Source organism: Equus przewalskii, chromosome 17, assembly GCF_037783145.1.
Source record: "Equus przewalskii isolate Varuska chromosome 17, EquPr2, whole genome shotgun sequence".
Taxonomy (NCBI): domain Eukaryota; kingdom Metazoa; phylum Chordata; class Mammalia; order Perissodactyla; family Equidae; genus Equus; species Equus przewalskii.
In genome coordinates, this window is record NC_091847.1 from 25676862 (window position 1) to 25691261 (window position 14400).

The following is a 14400-nucleotide window of genomic DNA, read 5'->3' on the forward strand; positions in this document are numbered from 1 at the left end:
GAAGGGTGGCCTGGATGTTAGATGCTTGTGGACCACTGTGTGCCCCGAAAACACCAGCTGGTCTAGCGTGCTTGTTTGAGGAACTGTGCCGAGTGCACTGTGGCGAAGAAGGGAAACAAATGGCTGCTGCAGTGGGCTGGCCTCATCTGTGGGCAGCTTGACTGGTCAGTGATCACCAACTAGAGGCGGCAGCTCAAGCTACAAAGTTCGAAGAAGAGTTAAGGTTAGAGAAAGAGGTGAGGTTACCACTACTCTGCTAACTTCGGGGCTGCAGATGAGATGGGAAGGCAAGATAATAGGTTGGAGACCTTAGAGTGCGGTGGTGCAAAGCTGGGAGGGCACAAGCTGCAGCAGATCAAAGTCTGAGCATTTGTCACAAAGCCTGATTGGGATGCTGAGAGGTGGAATCCCTGGGAAGTGAGGAGAACTAAGAGGAGGATGTTGTGGAGATTGACAGTGAAACAGATGGAAGGCCCTGTGCCCTCTGACCCCTAATACCAAGGAAAACAAAAGCACAGCAATAACAACTGCAGCCAGCAGGACAGCTCCCCAGTTCAGGAAACATTCATGATAAGAGAATATACTTCCACTGAGCTTATTGATATAGCTGCTAAGTTCCAGCAAAGGCCAGGGAAAGTATCCAGACATGGTTAGTGCAGCTATGGGATATGGAGAGCCATGGCATTTCTCTGACTTGGCAAGAGGTAGAGAAAATGAGCAACATCACCACATACCCTGCCCTCTGACATCTCCTGCCTGGTGCTCAAGGAATTCATGTCCACCCTGTCCCTTATAGATTGGATTATTCTAGCTTGCAGGGAGGCTTGGCCCAAGGAGGGGGATCTCCCTGGGCCCATGGGAACCTGGAAATGCATAAAGGGGGTACAGTAAATTCTTAGGGAGTTGGAAATGAGACAGGAAATCTACACCGTGTCTTGGTGGTCGTTCACCTCAGGAATGAAGTCCAAGCTACTCCAGTCTGCCCCAGCACCTTGTATGGGATGCTGATATCCACACTGAGCCTAGCTGTAAGACAAAACATTTATGATTTGGGGCAACCCATTGCTGATCTGAGGAAACTGACAAATCCTGAGAATGTGTACGGGCTATGGGAAAGGCTTGAGACAGAGAGGGAATGCGAAAAGCTATCCCAATTTCATAAAGATTTTTATAAATTTTTATAAAAAAATTTATTTACTTTTTATTTTTTTATTTTTTATTTTATAAAACTTTTTATAAAAATTTTATTTGGCCTATAAAGAGCCCAATAAAAATAATCTGGAAACAAATATGATTTGACCTCTTTGGTGCTGGGACCCTATCTGAAAAGAAAGACTGACAACCCAGTGCTATGTAATTTTGTCTGTGGGAAACTTTAAAACCTAAACAATAATTTACACCTGCCCGACCTGCCTCTACTATCTTTGATGCCCTGCCTGCTACAGCAGAGGCTTCAGGGATACAGTCCTATTCAAGATGGGTACCTCCAACACCACAGGTATAGAATGCAAGCCAAGATTGCCTCCAGGTGAGGGCCATTGTGGGTTATTGAAGTCCCCATGTTGAGCTCACTATTCACTGGTCCCCCAGAAATAAACAAAAGGTGATGGCTCCAGTTGCCACTGGAGCCAAATGTACTCTAATATATGGTAACCCTCAGAAGTTTTCTGAACCCCTCAGCACTATCAATGGTTACAGACGGGAACGGTTATAGTCAGGAAGGTCTCTCCAACACTACAAATCGGGTGTTCTCCCCGACAAGAACATGAGGTTTTTATCTCTTCAATGCCAGAGAACATATTGGGCATTGATTTCCTACAAGGCCAAATTCTGCAAACCTCCATCAGCGAATTCTGCCTCCGGGTTAATCAAACCAGTGCTGAGAGAAAATGCCAAGTGGGAACCAGCAGATCTACCACCTCCATAAAGGGTAGTAACAATATACATTGCCTGGGGGCATAAGAAAATGAGAGAAGCTATCCAAGAACTGCACTGAATGGGTATTGTACACTCTGCACATAGTGCTTTCGACAGCCACATATGGGCGGTAAGAAAGTCAGATGGCTCGTGGAGATGACTCTTGAGAACTGAACAAAGTTTTGCCTCCCATCCATGTAGCTGTGTCCAACATTGCCACCATCTTGTATACCTTGGCCGTGATCCTAGGAACATACTGTGTTGTACTGGACTTAGCAAATGCTTTTTTCAGTATACCCTGGCTGCTGAGTCACATGATCAGTTTGCCTCCATGTGGGAGGGGTAGCAGTGGACCTTTCGAGTACTTCCCTAAGGTTACCTACATAGCCCCACAGTATGTCAGGGGTCGGTAGCCTGAGACCTGTCCCTTTTCTCCTTCCCTACATCAGTAAAATGGGCCCATTACATTGATAAGATAATGTTAAAATGTGAAGACTTGCCTCTGCCACAGGCCACCCTGCAGGCTTTGTTGGAACATCTTCGAAGGAGACAATAGGCAGTAAATCCACAGGAAATCAAGGCCCAGGCACCACTGTAGAGTTTTGGGGATTCATTTGATCTGGTAAGATGTGCATTGTTCCAGAAGCTGTGACTGACGAGGTGCAAGACTATCCAACCCCTAAGAACATAAAAGAGACACAAGCCTTTGTAGGGATTTTGAAATTTTTGAAGGATTTTTATTCCCTGCCTAGCACAGAGCCTTTCGTCCCTTATACTGCCTGGTAAAGAACGACGCATGACAGGATCAGAACAGCAAGCTGCCTTTGAGAAGGTGAAAATAATAGTGAAGCCGATTAAACCTCTGGGCATCTCCAAAGCAGGGCTAACATTTGAGCTAAAGGTGCCTGTGACTCTGGAAGGTATGGGTGGGCACTGAGGCAGAGACAATAGGAGAGAGCATCCCCGGGGTTTTGGTCCCAGCTGTGGAAGGGTGTGAAACCCGATATACTCCAACAATGTACTTAGTGCTCCTCCAGGTAGAGTCTCTCATGAAGGAACAGCATACCATGGTTAGAACTTTCCTTCCTATCAAGGGGTGTGCTGAAAAGATGTTTCATTGGTCCACCTCTGCCATGGCTCAGACTCTCACTTTGAGTAAGTGCCATGTCTATTTGCAGCAGAAGAGCACTCTGTCCACTAGCCCATTGTCTCTAACACTGCGAGAGCTACCAGGCCCTGTAAAATATGTAGATCCTCCAAATGCCCCACCCCTATTTCTGGTGGCCTCTGTAGCCTGTAGAGAGAGAACGGAAAATATTTCTACTGATGCCTGGGATCCAGATGGATCTATTCCGGGCAATCCACTCACATGTATTACTGTCGCTATTCAGCCCAACACCGACACCATCTGGATGGAAACAGGAATGAACTGCCAGTGGGCTGAATCCAAAATGGTTAGGCTGGTGAGCACTCACCAGCTCTGGCCATTAACCCTTTGCAGTGACAGCTGAGCTGTGCTAAAGAGATTAACCCTATGACTTGGACAATGGAAAGCTGAGGGATGGACGATCATGAACAAGCCTTGTGGGGTCAGGATATGTGGAAAGACATTTGGGTTCACCTGCAAGAGCCTGAGGCAGTCCCAACTGTCTTCCACATCCCGGCTCATAAGGCACTGACACACCTGGCAATCAGGAAGCTGATGCCCTAGCTTGGGGATGAGCCCTAGCAACCGACCCTTCAGTAGATACAGCAGATTGGGTACACAGAGGCCCTGCAGTACCTGGGTAAGATGGTATATTGCCAAGGATGCCATATTGCCATTGAAATATGGTGGCTTGGTTGGTTAATGCAGTAACAGCGGGTCCTGTGTGTTCTAAACAATGCCCAAGTCAAATACCAAAGAAGTCTGGGGCCACCCACCAGAGTTCCCAGCTGGTAAGGGACTGGCAAATTGATTATGTTGGCCCCCTCCCTCCAAGGAGGGTTCTAAATATGCCTTGGTTTATATGGACACCAAGTCTAGCCTAACCCAAGCTTTTCCCTGTTGCTGTTCAAACCAGGCTACCACCATTAGGGAATTAGAGAAGCTGAGTACCAAGTGTGGATCCCCTCATAGAAAAAACAGTGACTGGGGGTCACATTTTAAGGATCATGATATGCAAGCCTGGGTAACAGACCATGACATTGAGTGGAGGTTCCGTTTCTCCTATAACCTGTAAGCAGCAGGGTTGGTAGAAAGGAAAAATATAATATTAAAGCAAAATATTAAATTACTAACATTTAAAACCTCCTTGGTCCGGTGGACTGAAGTACTGTTCCAGGCTTTAATGCATTTAAACAACCAACCAGTAGGGCCTGTTGCCCCGCATCCCAGACTAGGGACCCCTGCCAAGACACCCAACACCATAAAATTATGGAGCCTCTAGAGAGAGTCATTGCCCTGATTCACACCATGGATCAATGTGCTATGCTGCTGAGAACACCAAGTCCCATCATACCTGGAAAAGGCCTTATCTACTGGAATTTACAATTCATGGAATTCATGGGGATGAGTGAGTCACTTCACACCCCTACTATTCAATGGGGGAACTACTTGGTCTCCATGGGATCCCACTGTCCTGCTGCAAGCCAGAACAATGAAGACGCATTATACCTAGAAGGAAACCTGCACCACCTTCTCATATCCCACCCCAGTTCACCTCCTCACAACTGACAGTGCTGCTCCCCCGGACCAACGTGTATGGCATGCACAACCAGGTTACATTCCTAAAGCTGCGGCCACATTATCACCTAAGGCCACAAGTGTAATTCTCATAGAAGAGGATGACTTTCTCATACAAGTTCCTACTGAATATCTGTGTCTTTTTGAACTTAAACTTCTGCTGCTCCTATAACATCTGGTCACATGATGGGCACCTGATAGAAATGCCTTCCTTCAGTGGGCCTGACAAAGGAATCAATCCAACTGTTGGGTATAAGGGCAGCTGCCCCTCTTTAGCTCATCAGGACTGCCATGGTGTGTATCACCACTCCAGAGAGGTAATTAAACTACCCTAAAACAGTATTTTAAGGAAGAACAAGCTAGAACCAGTATTCTTTTTTTCTTCCTTTCAAGATTGGCCCTGAGCTAACAACTGTTGCCAAGCTTTTTCTTTTTTTTTTCGCTGAAGCGGAGCGCGCAAACTTAACCACTCGGCCACGGGGCCGGCCCTTAATGTATCATCTTTATTAAATCACATAAAAACACAAGTGAACACCCCGAATGATCCAACCCCAGCCTAGCAGACTTAATAAATCAAGGTTTCATATCATGGGGCTCTTGGTAAAAAAAATTGTAACTTATTTGGAACCTTATCTTAATCCATGTTTTCTGTTGCATGTGGCTATATTGTCGCTATGGTATCTGCCTCCAGTGCAGCCAGACAGCTGCCAAGTGAACCACCTCAGGGCTAATAAACCCCTTGCTGGCCTCTCAGGGCAGATTACAAAAGAGGGGTCACACAAAATTGTAAGTGCCAGTCACGAGGAAGTGTGGAGTATTGGAGGAGGTCATGAAGAGGACGAGACTGCCGGTTGACCCACGAGCTCGACCGGGGCAATCAGAGGCTCCATAACCCCCTCCCCTGTCCTTGAAATGTACATTCTACCCACCGTTCCCACAGTGGGAGCCATTTTCAAGGCCGCAGCCTTGAGAGAGCAATGTGTTGTTGAGACCATCTGGGCGGTAGATGTGGCTGAACCCCGTGAAGGCCCCTACGTAAACTTTTAAGATTCTGACAGGCGGGGCGGAGATCTTTCCATCTTGCCAGGGCTCAAGACAAGCCTCAGATGTAAGTTCCCTTGTTTATTAGACTTGCCGCCTACCAAGCTGGAGGGGCCTCCCTCTTTCTTCCGTTTCTCCACGCCCTCTGTGCATGGGGGGCCAGTTTCAGATTTCGTCCAAGAAGCTCCCAAGATTGCTAACCAACAATTTTATTCCAAAGGAAGGTCTTTTTTATTTATATGTTCTATTATATGGATAAATAATCTGAATCTCAGAGAGCTTAAGTGACTTGGCCAAGGTTGAATAAATAACAGTGTCAGAATAGAGGCCTGCATTCTGATTTCTTCACTTTCGGTATCACAATTTTTCCATTTTCTCCTCAGTATTAAGGAGGAACATTGAGGACAAACCTTCAGGGCTCTGAACACTCAAAAAGGTGCATCCTGGAATGACAATTAACGGTGAGTTCTAGGGGTCGATCTGAAATATGATTTTAAAAAGGAGGGTTCTGGAGATTAACTTGCAGGGACATGTCATCCTTAACTTGGGCCATACATACCGAATAATTTTTTTTTTGAGGAAAATTAGCCCTGAGCTAACTGCTGCCAATCCTCCTCTTTTTGCTGAGGAAGACTGGCCCTGAGCTAACCTCCATGCCCATCTTCCTCTACTTTATATGTGGGACGCCTACCACAGCATGGCTTGCCAAGCGGTGCCATGTCCGTACCCGGGATGGGACCCGGCGAATCCCAGGCCACCGAAGCGGAATGTGGGAACTTAACTGCTGCGCCACCGGCTGGCCCCTATACCAAATAAATTAAAAAAAAAAAAAAAAAAGATTGGCAACAGTTAGCTCAGGTGCCAGTCTTTAAAGATTGTCTTAATGTGTGCCAAACATTGCATACCACTGAAAGCTATGACACAGATTTCTAGTCTAATTGGTTTGTATGACATGAGATTATGACTTAACTTTCTCACATATTTGAAAGGGAAGCTTTTCCTTTTGTGAATATCCTGCAAATCTCACAAAACCATCCAAGCCTGGACATCCAGGAGCTTCTCTCTCGAACTCTGTGGTTCAATAAAGATGCCCATCTTACAGTTATTGTTAGGCCTCCCCCCAAAATGTGTCTTGGATTGGTTGAAGTTTGACACAAATAGGCACACAGCAGCATGTCAAAAATGATACCCTTTGGATCCTTTCTTGTATTTTTCTTCATAAAGAAACGTTCAGCTAGCGCAAAGGCTTTTCAGTGGATTTCAGGACTGTTAGGAAACTGCCCGAGTGGGCACACCAGTGTGAGAGCCACTGCCAGAGCGAACGTCACAGCATATGCTAGATGAGCACCCTCCTTTCTCCCAGGTGGCTTCGGGGACCTGGGCTGTGTTCTCTGAAGTTCTAATGCAACCTGTCCAAGGCCGCATGAACTTCGTAGCTGGGGCATCTCTTTGTGGGTCCACCCCCGAGTGAGACAGAAGCACCAGCTCTGTGAATTGGAGGTGGCTTCTTGGTTTCCCAAGTTAGTAAGCAGAGCCTCCTCATGGCATGTGAACATGCTCAAGCCAACCACAGGACAGTAGAGACTTAGGTTTTTAAGCCCTTGCTAGAAGGCAAAGAAAGAGGAAGTTTCCTCGGGGCTTAACAGCCTGCTCCTCCCCCTGCTAAATTCTTAACCGCACATTTTCCCCATTAAATCAGAATTGATGAAATCTATATAAGTGTTTTTGAAAATTGGAAATCATATTGAAAAATACTGATATTGTTGACTATACAAGGCAATTTCTTCAAATCAAGTAATGATGTGATGTGTGTGGTTAACCGTATCTGCGCAGGAAGTGGTTTTATTTAAAAGTTTTTGTGCTCACCCCCACCCCCTGCCTTTTTTTTTTCTCTAGTACTGAAATTAAGCAGCATCCAACACAGCCCTACTCTTACGACATGTGACTACTTTACTGTTTTCCGTTTTTGTTGAAAGAGTCATTAACAGTTAGAAGTTGATGGCAGTTTCAACAACAAGTCGTCACCGAGAAAAGGTGAGTTTTAACTTCATATTGAATGTGAAATTTAAACTCAAAAATGTTTTTTTCTAGAGTATCTTACGCTTTGGTGTGAAGATAGAAACATTTCTAAGTGTTGGCACCTGTGATTGAAACAGCGCTTTATTTCCTTTGGTACAGAAAAGAATATTCTTTTCATATTTGCAACTGTCGATATCTAAAGTCCTTTAAAAGATATTATACTAGGATCATTTGCTAAGATTTTATACGAAAATATTAAAGACAGATAAGGTATAGTTTTAGTTTGAAAGTGCTTTTAAAAATAACTGCTAGAGAAAATGTGGGCCTTTGCATCTTTAACTGATTGTTTTATAAAAATATCTACTATTCAAGATCCAGATAATGAAAAAGAAAAAGGCACATTGCACCAATGAGAATAACATCTGAATTGCAGTGTGAAAGATACCCAATGTAAAGTGTTGTATTAAAGTTAGCATTAGAAACCCTCAAAAAGGCGTAATTTATTAAATTGCTATTAAAAAGCAGGAAAGTTTTAAAATGCAAAAGAAAGCTCTATATTATGACATTTGAATATTTTTTCCCTAAATTTTCTTTAAGATATCATGTGAAAAGAGAACAAGTTTCTGTTTCATAAACAAAACTCTATGTTTAAAAGAGAAGTCACAGATCAATTCACCGTAGGTTACTTCTGGGAAAAGAGGCAAATTAGAGATACATTTTTGTTATTTATGTAATTACATAGTTTTCCTTCTTTGAGATTTCCCAAAATAATAACCTTAGAAATGAAAAGGACTTGTCAATCACAAACTGACAAGAACTTTTATATTAACTTCTTGCTTTTACAGAATGTCTTTGTATGCTGTAACATATGTACAGAAAATATAAAAGTATTGCTAATCTTGGAGACAAATACCTAAAATAAATCTAACTGTACATTTTTGAAAGAATTTTAATAAAAGCTCCAGATATGATCCACTCTTCCCTAATATTATTTTTATTGTTCTGTTGGATGGGGGAAGTGATGGCCCCCACAACACCTATTTTTTTGTGTTATTAAAAAATGGTTACAGAGTTGATAAGTGGCAACAATTTTCTTTTCTTTTATTGTCTTCTATTGAGAGACACATATAAATGCTTTTTGATGTGGTCAATTTAGTAGGAAATTATTAGGCATACTGATACACTCCATTTTAAGACCTCTTCAACTGTCAACCCTGAAGCTAGCTACTTGTTGACTATTAAAATGATCATGAATAAATGGAGATTAAGACTTGCTGTTCAATACATTTTTTATTGTTAGAGTGTAGGAAGACCTGGGTAACATATATTTGCTTTGATGTTCTGATTAGCTTTTCAATTTGTTGCATTTCCTCACAATGGAAAGCATTATTTAAGTCTGTCTTCAATATTGTGGTTCTGAACCTCTGCATCTATAGAATCTGAATAATTCAGATAGTTTTGGTTGATATGTTATTACTTGATTTCATTTTATTACAAAAGAACATCACATGAATAAACACATGTAGTACTTACACATTAACAAGAATGAATAGCTACATAAGCGTTTGGCACTGAATAAAAGTACGCTATGGTTTTTTAAACCATTTAATATTTTAAAAGCCAAATTCTTTGTAAAACGATTGTTTCTTGCAGACACTATTAAATTAAAATATAGATATTTTACGGAATCTGGATAAAATTAAGAATTAATTAGACTAGCTTAGTATGGATTTGTAAAGAGCAACAAGTAGAGATGATAGACATGTAAACTAAGATATTCTCAGAATTTTTTGTAAAAACAGGTAAAGCATTATCTCTGGAACGTATACCCCAAATTTTAAGAGAGTCAATTACAAATGATTATACTTTTGTAAATTTTAAGTGAATAAATAAGAAACAAATTTTGGTGAAATGAAAACAATGCAGAAAATCTCATTTGGAGAGTCATTTCAAAGCTGATGGATTAAAAGAATATCATGTTTTTCCACTTGGGGCCAGCAGTCAGCAAAATTCAGAAAGGAGACATTTTTTTTCCTTGATATTCCTCCTGTCGTTCTTTTTTAATGACTTGTTCTGGTGTGGCCTGCTCTGTCCCTAACGTAGGGTCCTCCAGCCTTGGTACCTGGAGGGACAGACCCTACCCCTCCTTCCATCCCATTCCCATTGTCCCTAGAGTTTACTCATCCTGTTTCTCAGCACTTAGGGCATCTGATAAAAACAACCTATGCTCACAAGAGAAGGCTACAGAGCTTTGTTTCTTTTAACATCTTAGCTGGGCCTCCCCACTCCCCCCAGGCGAGTTTTAATATGGTCTCTCAGCAGACAGGATCCGAAAGAACAGCTAAATGTTAAGGACTTCCGTCTCAAGCGAGGGGACTGATACTGTGGCAAATAGTTAGGGGACATATTTTGGGGCAGAAAGAGTGTCTGTGAACCATTGGTCTTGTCTGTGGTATTTAAACACATAATTTCTGAGAATGTTTTATATGAAGGGTCCATCACAGAGATGTATCCATTTCTCTAAGATATTCCTGAGGAAATATATACCTTTCTTGTCTATCTTATAAGTGTAGTAATTTTCATCTGCTACACTTTCTAGTAGTAGATGAAAATTAATTGCACTACATCTTCAGACTATTTTGGTATTCCCACACACTTAGAAAATATTTAATAATTTAATAATCAATTGTCTTATGTATGTATTTTAAAAATCATTTAATGTCCTGAATTAACTCTTTGGGTACCAGAAACGAATTTTAGCACTGAAAATAAATGCTATGTCGCTAGACTTTAAAATGTACTTTTAAGTATTCTAAATTTCAGCTTTTAGTAGACAATGCTCCTTGGTTTGCAAATGATGGAAAATAAGTCAAAATTAGCCTAGGCAATAGAGATAAGCATTGATCTGTGTAAGTGAAAAATCCGAAGGACTAAGTCAGGCATGGCTGGATCTAGGAGCTTACACAGGATTGTCAGAATTAGGTCTCATTTTCTTCATTCCTTCTCTCTTTTTTTCACTGTGCTACAAGAAGTCTCTGACAAGCTCACATGGAGTTAACAAGAAAGCTTCAGGTTTACATCTGACTCTTTCAGCAAACTTTGTTGCAAAAGAACACCTTTCCTCTATCCCACAGCCAAGGGCTCAGATTGGACTGAACTGGCTCACATGACCATATCTGGGCTGATCATTGACTGAGGCACAGACACCCTGAGTGACCAGGCCTCAGTTGCAGGCCCACTAGCATTGAAGAGCTGCCTGCATCCACAACACACGGAATCTCAGCTGAAAAGAGGGGTTTCCACATGTAGAAACTAAAACGCTTCCCCGGAAGAAAGGTGGCTTCACTTCTCATGGGGAAAAGCCACAGAACTCTACTACACAGCCACATACAGTCACGTTTAAAAGCATTACTCATTCAAATTCTCCAAACTCTATAATAGGAAAGAAATAGTGACAGTTTAAGGGTAGGTCTGAATGAAACAAATGTTTCACTTAAACTGAATTTAAAAATATTTTTCAACAGCTATTTTATGTATGAACTCTCCCCACAATATTTATCTTTAAAAGCTTATAGTATGTGCTACTTGTAGTTTAGAACTACTATGTGGTACTAAAATCTAGTATGAGTATTATATTAATAATTATAATGCAAAAAAGTTTACATTACAATTATGAATATATGGTACTTTGTCAAGTACCATAAACAGATATAAGGAATGTTTTATTAAGGCGCAGAAATTTATCAAATATTTTTGTATTCCTGTTATGCGCCAGGCAATAATCTAGAGAGTTTTTCAGGTGTTGCATCATTTGATCATATCCTATCAGAGACATCAGGACAGTTTTGGAGGAAGTATTTGCAGCAGTTTTCAGAGAAAGCTAGGACTGGGGAGATATATATTCTTAAGAATAGGAAGGGGATATGTCAAAGCACCAAAACATGGAAAAGTGAGTTGTCTAGTTTTGTTAACTCGAAGTATAGTGGTAGGAGAAAAGGCCAGAAAGATAGTTTGAGATCCTAATACAGGGACCTGCTGAGCCGATTATGACTAAGCATTATAAGCAACAATAGCTTTGTTGAGGAGGGGAAATACGTCATCGGATGTGCACATTTTGCATCTGGACGGGCTATCTAGCATCAGGATTTATTTGCTTCTTCCATATACCTCACTGTTGATGACATACTCTTCGGAGTGTTTTGCAGAAGTTCTGGCAGTCAGTGAAGGGAGATACTTCTCTGAGGCCAGGCACCAGCTTACCTCCCCAGATGCTTTGGGGTTCTTATGTAGGCTGGGTTTATAATAATCTTTTTATTTTCATTTTATGAAAGTCTTTTTTGTTTGTTTTTAATTTGAGAGTGAGTGATAGAGCAAGATGGCTCAAAATCAAAATAAAGCCTAAATATAAAATTTTTAAAGAAAATCTTTCTCACATTCCTGTTTTTGTAAACCCCCATTTACCCCAACCTTAACAGAACAGGCAACCACTTTTCATAGTTATTTTTTTAAATCCTCCACACTTTACTTATGCAAAAAGCATATATGCACATGTATATGTGTATGTATATATTCTCCCTTATTATATTAAAAGAAGCATACAGTACATATCTCTCCATTTTGCTTTTTTATTTTAGTAAGATCTTGGAGATATTTCCATAATAAAAATAAGAAATTCTCTAATTCTCTTTTTTTCATAGCTGTACAGTATTCCACTGTATGTTGTATTGTACTTAATTTAACCAGTTTCTTATTAAAAGAGTCATGGGTATTTTCAATGTTTTGCTAAAATAATGAATGTTTTAATGTGATGGTGTAAATTTGAAAATATGTCTATGGAATGAATTCCCAGAAGTACTATTTATTTAAAAGCCAAGAGATAAAATAGTTTTGATAGTTATTGCCAAACTATCCATCATGTTAGTTGTAACTTTTTGAATTTCCACCAGCACTTAATGAGAATGCTGGTGGAAGCTCCATAGCTATTCCAACAGATTGTGTTACCAAATTTTCAGATTTGCTAATCTATAGAAAATTGTATCTCAATATGATTTTATTTGGTATTTCTGTTATTATGGTTGGAAGTTGAGTTTGTCTTCAAAAGATTAAAGGTCTCTTTGTTTTTCTTAAAAAGAAAACTGTATCATAAAGGACCAAAAGCATTAGAAGTTCAAATCTTAGAATGAGATGTTAAAGTAAGCAAGGAATTTGGGCTAGCATATGTAAAATACTCTTTTCGTAAAGCTTGAAATAGTCAATAGCAAGAACAGGAATGAAATATGAATGTTGAAGTGAAGGAGAGGAGAAAAGGAATGAAATTAAAGAAAACAAAATATATCCGGAAAGCAAAAAGGTCTCAGAGGATACTAAGACAGATGGGGCTGATCACCAGCTCAAGTAGATAGATTAACCTGAAACAGAAGGAAGAGTACTTTAATGAGTGTATATGTAGATGAATTGGAAATGGATAAGATGAAGTGAGGAGAGGAAGTTGAGGGAATACTTGCTTCCAGATTTATATCTTCTCTGAAACGGTAGGAAAGCTCACCTGGTGAGAGGGAGTATTTATGGGCTGCCACAGAATGGGAAGAATATCTTATTTTAAAAATTGACCTTGTCAATAACACACAAAGCAATTGTGGATTTTAAAGTGGATTTTTCCCTTTTGGAAGACATCAGCCCAATTCAATCCAATTCCTTAAATAATTTTGAGCTCCAAATAAGTACACTGTGTTGTACCAGGAATTACTGGGACACAAAGAATCAGTGTACTGTCTAGCTAGTGAAAACTTTAGGTAGCTTAGTGCACTAACATAAGAATTTAAATGTACATTTATATGTATAAATTAATGGCTGTAGAAATATTACAGAGCATGCTATTGTCAGAGTTCCAATGGTTTCATTTTACCAAATGCAATGGCCATTTATGTGTCTTCATATTATCCATCATCTGAGCTACATTTGATACAATTGAAACTCTCTCTTCATTTGACTTCTGGGATATTTCATTCTCCCAGTTTTTCTCCAAATTGACTGGATGCTGCTTCTCTGTCCCCTTTGCTAACTCTTCTTCATCATCCAACCCTCTAAATGCCCTGCACTCAGTTTTCAGATTTCTACCTTTCCAGTCTCATTTCTTGTCTTCTAAGTTTATTCCTAGGTGATCTTATTTAGTACCAGGAGTTTAAATGCTATCTATTTTCTAATTAGGTCTCAAATCAAATCTTTTCTCTTAGCATTAAAACTACAGATGCAATTGTTTACCCAGCATCTCCACTTGAATGTCTCAGAGAGACATCAAAATTAGTATGCTCAAAACTGAGCCTGAGGCTGGCCCCGTGGCCAAGTGGTTAAGTTCGTGCACACTGCTGGGGCGGCGCAGGGTTACTCCGGTTCCCATCCTGGGCGCGGACAGGGCACCGTTCGTCAGGCCACTTTGAGGCTGTGTCCCACATGCCACAACTAGAAGGATCTGCAACTAAGATATCCAACTATGTACGGGGGGTTTGGGGAGATAAAGCAGGAAAAAAAAAAGATTGGCAACAGCTGTTAGTTTAGGTGCCAATCTTTAAAAAAAAAAAAAAAAAACCAAAAAAAAAACCTGAGCCTGTCCTTACTGCCCACCCCTCCTCACCCGACTTACTTTTTCCCTATTTTCATCCATCTCAGTTCTTGGCAACACCATTCATTCATCTATCTGT

The 14400-nt window shown here is 40.7% G+C and overlaps 1 protein-coding gene across 2 annotated transcripts in view; it reads left to right on the forward strand.

The window, feature by feature from the left end:
* Positions 1-5517: 5517 nt before the first annotated feature.
* The window catches only part of ARHGAP15 (Rho GTPase activating protein 15), a 607848-nt gene continuing 598965 nt past the window's right edge, over positions 5518-14400 (forward strand). The window contains exons 1-3 of one of the 2 annotated variants that reach the window (XM_008542643.2): positions 5518-5750; positions 6067-6144; positions 7580-7717. The gene's annotated coding sequence lies outside the window, so the exon portion shown is untranslated. The remainder of the gene's footprint in view (positions 5751-6066; positions 6145-7579; positions 7718-14400) is intronic. The other variant, XM_070581269.1, reaches the window with a different exon arrangement.